Raw genomic sequence first — 7,980 nt, 5'->3', positions numbered from 1 at the left:
CAATCGTGTAATGTGTCACGAACCATGAGAGGTCACTGTGACCCTATAGTCTCAGGTGGCCACAGACTGTTGCCAAATGCCTCCAGTCATTGAAGCTCTGTTGATGAGTAAGTTGCTCATAGAGATAGAAAGGTAGACGCCTCCTTCGGCTCTGCATGGGGCATGTGCATCGCAGGACTCTTCAACCGGTCCTTTCCGGTCGTTTGCCACTTCCACATGCGTCACAGAACCGGTGCTATAGGTCAATCAGAGGCAGGTGGGGGCAGTTATTTTCGTACGCAGCCTCTAAGAATAGCTGAGCTGCGCAAGATGGAAACATGCCCATAAAGCTCTGTTGAATCGATTGATAAGTCCCGGTCTCTAGTTGTTACACGTCGCTCCAATGAACTGCAGCGGCGGATGAAGCGACTACCTTTTAATATCTACTAGTTAGACTCCTAATGCATACACATTCATAAGAAGCCCTGGAGACTGACATTCAGTAACCGGGTTTCATGATCAAAATATGAACAATATGTTGTGTAAAAAAGAACATCTAAAGTTTTGCCACGGACAACGACAAACAAGTCTTGCCACGGACACATTTGCCCGTGTGCGGTGCAGTACATGCCAGTTCCATCTGTGGTCCTGGGCACCTGGACCAGAGCTGAGCTGAGATCCAGGTCAAGGAGGGGAGCAGTATCGGCCTGCAAAGAGGATGCCCATGGTGGGCTTGTGTCGGATGAAGAAGAGGAAGGGGTGGTCGGCGACGAAGTCGTGAGGGGACTCCCTACACTCTTGGCCAAAATCTTCAGCAGTGGCGGCAGCTGCCTCGGTGCCCTCCTCGTTCACTTCCACAAAGGCCTTGTGCACCACGCGGGAGAGCACCAGGTCGTCGGCCGGACACATGCCGGAGAAGTCGCTCCGCGCGACGTCAAAGGCGTCCTCCATGCCCATCTTGATCAAGGCGTCGTTCATGTAGTACGTCGCCTCTACCTTGAAACGTGGCAGGCCCAGATTAATCATTCTGTACTTCATGTTGCGTGGTTGGGTCCAGTCCACAAACCTCTCATAGGTTAGCTCCTTTTCTAGCTTCTCCAGGCCGGTTGTATCGTCCTCGATCTCAACAGGCAGAAAGACCAGCATGCTGAGGTCTTTCCCCTTGTAGGGCAGCTCCAGGATCTCACACCTGACTTCAGGAATCTGGGCATAAGGGAAATAGCTCACCCACTTGTGCATCATCTTCACTGGTTTGCTTTCAGTCTTGCTGAGTCTGAACGGTTCATCTCTGGTGCCTTTCTCATAGAACGGCTCGTCCCACGTGGCTTTGAAGTAGACAGCGTTGACCAACACCAGCCTGGTACTTTCATCCACCCTGCCCGGGGCGAGCAAGTCCTTGATTTTACCTTGCGTCTGTTTCTCCACCCAACTGTTCACGTTCAGCCTGGCTCCTTCTGCATTGCCAACAAAGTCCACGGGCTCCAGCTGTGCGTCGTAGTGTTTTCTGGTGGCGTTCAAGAACTCCTCCACAAACCGGTAGGACTGCTCTCCGTACAGGCGGTTGACCAGGCTGAGGGCGTAGTAGGGCTTCCCTGACTTTTTCAAGTCGTTCATGAGCTTAGAGAAGTCCGCGTGGACGTCGTCCTTAAAGTGCAGGACCTGTGACATCTGCGTGGCGGTGTTTCCGCGGGTACCAGCAGCAACATGGCTAGAGCAGTGGAGATGCTGAGAGGAGAGTAGAACACGTTGCCAGTGGTGTTATCTTCTGACAGCTGTCTGAACAGAGACAGGGAGAACGTGTTGTTGACCATTGCCAGTGGCATTGTTGGCTCTGTGATCTGTGGTTTAACTGATGTCCACGTGTTGCTGGTCACTGTCAGTGGCGTTGTTGGTGGCATTGTGATCAGTGTCTTAAACAATGCCCAAGATGTTACAACTCAAACAAATTAAACACAAAGTTTTACCTAAAGCCAATTGACTACCCACCTCTGTTTATATGGAAGTTCTGTGTCTGTTCCTGTCCAAATAAGGGGTTATATGACATCAGAGTTATCAAAAGTATACATACTGCACTTCTATACTGTTTGAGTGGTGCCAATAGCTCCTATCCACAACTTTCCAACATCCCATCGTGCATTTTGCAGAATGTGCAGGCAGCTTCCGGCGCCGCAGCCGAGAGTGATCTACAAGCTCACAACGGTTGCATCTGCGACGCGACATGAGCTTGTATGTCTGCTGTTAAAGGACAACTTTGTTTTTTTTTACAACAAGGGTTCATATTTTAGATTGTAATTAGAGAAAAGAAAAAGTGAGTGTTAAAATGTTTTTATTTGCTTCGTTCTATTGTTTTATCACGTTTACTGTGCTAAAATGTGGGGCATGCGTACGCATGGGGGCATGCGTACAAGTGGCTAAATATGTCTTTTTAGACACAATAAGCCAGCAGTTTCTTAAATGCTATTTACAGTAACACTTCTAGCCCCCATAAGTCACATCCAACCATGAAAGGTTGCGTTGTATCTTGGGAATGGGCTTATTCTTTGTAAAATGACATATTTAGCCACTTGTACGCATGCCCCCAACCACTGAAATAAGAATCTCTAAAAGAATAGAAAGAAGTAAATTAAATCATTTTAACACTCATCTTTTATATTCTTTAATTACAATCTGAAATATGAACCCTTGTTGTAAAAAACTAAAGTTGTCCTTTAACCGGAAGTGTCTCGCAAATAATGCTACAGTAAATTCTCGCGGAAGCAGGATACATCTGGCTTTGTCTGTTTGTATGCACTAGAGTATTTCGCCTGCTTTTCCAGTTTTATAGTAAGCAGTGATGTTGCTAGGTTTTCAATGTAATGGGTCCCGGGACCCACAGGTGGCCATTCAAATGGGTACCAGAATTATTTTATGGGTCCTGCAACGGCACACAGCGAAAACATCAAAAAGGACTTTAATTTAAACAAATAGTGGCAAATAGCTACTTGTATGTAGTTAATAAAGGACAGAAGCATTGATTTACCAGACAATCTCATTCATCACATCAATAATGACAGAACACACAGTTGTGGAGACTCCACCACATTCAGCTCAGCTGGCGCAGTGAAATGATTGATAGCAGGAAGGATAGTGTTGTATGCATCCTGGGGAAGCAGGGATGCTTAGTTTAATGAGTCCTTTTTCAAACTATGGGTCAGGGACTCAGGATGCAGGGCTAGTAGCATCACTGAGTAAGATAGTAAGTAAGATATGATGATGTCACATGATACTTGACCAATCAAGGAGACCTAGAGATAGCCTATATTTAGAGTCTGGTTGGCTGAAATCTCATGTGAAGCTCACCAATCCCAGAAGATGACTTAAAAAGACAGAAAGCTGGCCGCACGCACAGTAGCCAAAGTGCCAATATTTATTTTAGAACACAGAGCAACGATAAACTAACGTTTCGGCAGTCAACTAGACTGCACTCTGTGTCGCGTTGTTGTGAGCTTGTATATCTGCTATTTTTCAATAGGCAAGGTATAAAATAATGGTTAAAGTGGTCAAACTCTAACGAGACACAGATGCGTTGGTAATAAAGACATCAATACATCAACGTCATCAATATATATCGAATGCATAGAAATAGTAATCTAAAAATCAAATCTCGGTTCGAAGTGAAGCGGTGAACTTTTGTTCTATGGGTTCTAGAGTTATGAACTCTGTGATCTATCTACCCATTCGGTAGCACTTTACAATAATGACCTGTTACAAATCATTTATAAACATTTATAAGCAGTTTATAGATGAGTAATAAACATGAACAACTTGTTTATTGACATTTGTAAATGTTTAACTAAACATTTATAACTGTTTTAAACATCATTTACATGATATTAGTAAGGTATTAGTAAGTAGTAAACTAATCATGAATAAACCATTTATATACATTTGTAAATGCTTACTAAATCATTTATAACCAATGCTAAAATTCACATAATGTGTAGGTAGGAATGCATTTACAAATGTCTGTTAAGGTGACCTCCATGTGTTGTTCATGTTTAATATACGCTTTGTAGATGTTATCAAGAGCCCTAATGTAAAGTGAAGACTATGAAAACCTCCCCCGGCTGTCTGTCAGTCCCTCTGTCAGTCTGTCCGTCACGTCACGCCACGTCACATCACATCACGTCACATCACACTTTTGGCCCTACTCTTATCTCCGGCACCGTTTCCCCTATCCATGCCAAACTTGCCGAACTGCTAAACATGAACAAACATGGAGGCCACATTAACAGACAGTTGTAAATAATGAATAGTCTTCACTTTACATTAGGGCTCTTGATAACATCTACTAATGATTTTTAAGGAATGTTTTACAAAGCATAACCATGAACAAACAAGGTGGCCACATTAACAGACGACAGATGTAAATAACCAGTAAGACTCCCTAATTGGGAGATAAGCAACCTCATGGTGGCGCTAGAAGAGGGGCATGTGAGAAATCAGGGGCGGAGGTTGTGGTTTGGCAGCCAAGGAGTGTGTGCAAAGTTTGGCATGGATAGGGGCAACGGTGCCAGAGATAAGAGTAGGGCCAAAAGTGTGGCGTGGCGTGACGTGACGTGACGGACGGGCGGACATCCCGTGGAGGTTTGTATAGTAACTTGCGACCTCACGGTCGCAATGAATAGTCTTCACTTTACATTAGGGCTCTTGATAACATCTACAAAGCGTATATTAAACATGAACAACACATGGAGGTCACCTTAACAGACATTTGTAAATGCATTCCTACCTACACATTATGTGAATTTTAGCATTGGTTATAAATTATTTAGTAAGCATTTACAAATGTATATAAATGGTTTATTCATGATTAGTTTACTACTTACTAATACCTTACTAATAACATGTAAATGATGTTTAAAACAGTTATAAATGTTTAGTTAAACATTTACAAATATCAATAAACAGTTTGTTCATGTTTATTACTCATCTATAAACTGCTTATAAATGTTTATAAATGATTTATAACTGGTCATTATTGTAAAGTGCTACCATACATTCTTTATATTCTGAATGAATTAATGATTTTATCTGGAGGGTCGAATTGTCATGTGAAGCTTGACCAATCCTCAAAGTATCCAATCATAAGACCGGGACGGACACTACACACATACGGACGGACGGACGGACGGACGGACGGACGGACGGACGGACGGACCAGATAAAACCTGTTCATTCTGAACTGAAATGGCCATATATGGACATGGGACACACATTTTGCTTTTTGAAAAAGGACTGATATTCTGGACGTACGGGACAGAAAAAACCTGTTCATTCTGGACTGGAGTGACCATATATGGACATGAGGTGACATACATTGTGTTTTTGAAAAACCCTGTTCATTCTGGACTGAGATGACCATATATGGACATTAAACACAATTTTGTTTTTGAAAAAACCTGTTCATTCTGGACTGAAATTACCATATATGGGCGTGGGACACACAAAGCCACTCATTGGAAGCTGTTTTCACCGCTTCAAAAAAGATATTTAGACCAAGAACCTATTCAGTAAAAACAATACAATAATCTGTACATCGAAGCTATGCACACTATCGAAGCCCGAAAATGGCCTGATATCGGTCTATATAAAACTAAAAATGCTAAAATGCTATGTAAATAAAACATGAAGCAATCGTAATGTGTCACAAACCATGAGAGGTCACTGTGACCCTATAGTCTCAGGTGGCCAGACTGTTGCTAAATGCCTCCAGTCATTGAAGCTCTGTTGATGAGTAAGATGCTCATAGACATAGAAAGGTAGACGCCTCCTTCGGCTCTGCATGGGACATGTGCATCGCGGGACTCTGAAACCGGTCCTTACCGGTCTTTTGCCACTTCCACATGCGTCACAGAAGTTGGTATAGGCCAATCAGAGGCAGGTGGGGGCGGGTCTTTTTGTATGCAGCCTCTAAGAACAGCTGAGCCGCGCAACATCGGAACTGGATGGAAACATGCCGATAGAGCTCTGTTGAAATGAATCGATTCTCCAGTTGTTACACGCCGCTCCAATGAACTGCAGCGGCGGATGAGGCAACTAACTGCCTTTTTAGACTACTAGTCTACTAGTTAGACTCCTAATGTGCCATAGCGTCGTAGGAAATAAACGTCATGTACATATTCATAAGAAACCCTGGAGACTGACATTCAGTAACCGGGTTTCATGATCAAAATATGAACAATATGTTGTGTAAAAAAGAACATCTAAAAGGTTGCCACGGACAACGACAAACAAGTCTTGCCACGGACACATTTGCCCGTGTGCGGTGCAGTACATGCCAGTTCCATCTGTGGTCCAGGTGCCCAGGACCAGAGCTGAGCTGAGATCCAGGTCAAGGAGGGGAGCAGTATCGGCCTGCAAAGAGGATGCCCATGGTGGGCTTGTGTCGGATGAAGAAGAGGAAGGGGTGGTCGGCGACGAAGTCGTGAGGGGACTCCATACACGCATACCAAATCTCTTCAGCAGTGGCGGCAGCTGCCTCGGTGCCCTCCTCGTTCACTTCCACGAAGGCCTTGTGCACCACGTGGGAGAGCACCAGGTCGTCGGCCAGACACATGCCGGAGAAGTTGCTCCGTGCGACATCAAAGGCGTCCTCCATGCCCATCTTGATCAAGGCATCGTTCATGTCGTACGTCGCCTCTACCTTGAAACGTGGCAGGCCCAGATTAATCATTCTGTACTTCATGTTGCGTGGTTGGGTCCAGTCCACAAACCTCTCATAGGTTAGCTCCTTTTCTAGCTTCTCCAGGCCAGTTGTATAGTCCTCGATCTCAACAGGCAGAAAGACCAGCATGCTGAGGTCTTTCCCCTTGTAGGGCAGCTCCAGGACCTCACACCTGACTTCAGGAATCTGGGCATAAGGGAAATAGCTCATCCACTTGTGCATCATCTTCACTGGTTTGCTTTCAGTCTTGCTGAGTCTGAACTGTTCATCTCTGGTGCCTTTCTCATAGAACGGCTCGTCCCACGTGGCTTTGAAGTAGACAGCGTTGACCAACACCAGCCTGGTACTTTCATCCACCCTGCCCGGGGCGAGCAAGTCCTTGATTTTACCTTGCGTCTGTTTCTCCACCCAACTGTTCACGTTCAGCCTGGCTCCTTCTGCGTTGCCAACAAAGTCCACGGGCTCCAGCTGTGCGTCGTAGTGTTTTCTGGTGGCGTTCAAGAACTCCTCGACAAACCGGTAGGACTGCTCTCCGTACAGGCGGTTGACCAGGCTGAGGGCGTAGTAGGGCTTCCCTGACTTTTTCAAGTCGTTCATGAGCTTAGAGAAGTCCGCGTGGACGTCGTCCTTAAAGTGCAGGACCTGTGACATCTGCGTGGCGGTGTTTCCGCGGGCACCCAGCAGCAACATGGCCAGAGCAGTTGAGATGCTGAGAGGAGAGTAGAACACGTTGCCAGTGTTGTTATCTTCTGACAGCTGTCTGAACAGAGACAGGGAGAATGTGTTGTTGGCCATTGCCAGGAGCATTGTTGGCTCTGTGATCTGTGGTTTAACTGATGTCCACTTGTTGCTGGTCACTGTCAGTGGCATTTTTGGTGGCATTGTGATCAGTGTCTTAAAACATGTCGAAAATGTTACAAGTCACACAAAAGCAAACACAAATTTATTATTTTTTTATTTTTATTTACCTAAAACCAGTTGACTACCTACCTCTGTTTATATAGAGTTATGCGTCTGTCCTGCCCAAATAAGGGGTTACAGTATATGACATCATCCTCTAGGGTTATCAAAAGTATACATACTGCACTTCTATACTGTTTTAGTGGTGCCAACGGCTCCTACATCTGACTTTGTCTGTTTGTGAGTACCGGAGGTTTGTCCCCGCTTCTCCTGTTTTATAGTAAGATATGATGATGTCACATGATACTTGACCAATCATGGAGAACTATTTAGAGTCTGGTTGGCTGAAATCTCATGTGAAGCTCACCAATCCCAGAAGATGACTTAAAAAGACG

The 7,980-nt window shown here is 44.8% G+C and overlaps 1 pseudogene across 1 annotated transcript; it reads right to left on the bottom strand.

The window, feature by feature from the left end:
- Positions 1-663: 663 nt before the first annotated feature.
- On the bottom strand, positions 664-7,555 carry LOC308294925 (annotated as a pseudogene). The gene is made up of 2 exons: positions 6,359-7,555; positions 664-1,889 (listed from the first exon to the last, which is right to left on the bottom strand). The product of its transcript is annotated as an uncharacterized misc_RNA (transcript).
- Between the last annotated feature and the right edge of the window lie 425 nt (positions 7,556-7,980).

Source organism: Nannobrachium achirus (genome assembly GCF_963921795.1).
Source record: "Nannobrachium achirus genome assembly, chromosome: 12".
Classification (NCBI taxonomy): domain Eukaryota; kingdom Metazoa; phylum Chordata; class Actinopteri; order Myctophiformes; family Myctophidae; genus Nannobrachium; species Nannobrachium achirus.
The sequence above is the reverse complement of the archived record's forward strand: the minus strand, read 5'-3'. Positions and strand labels throughout refer to the sequence as shown.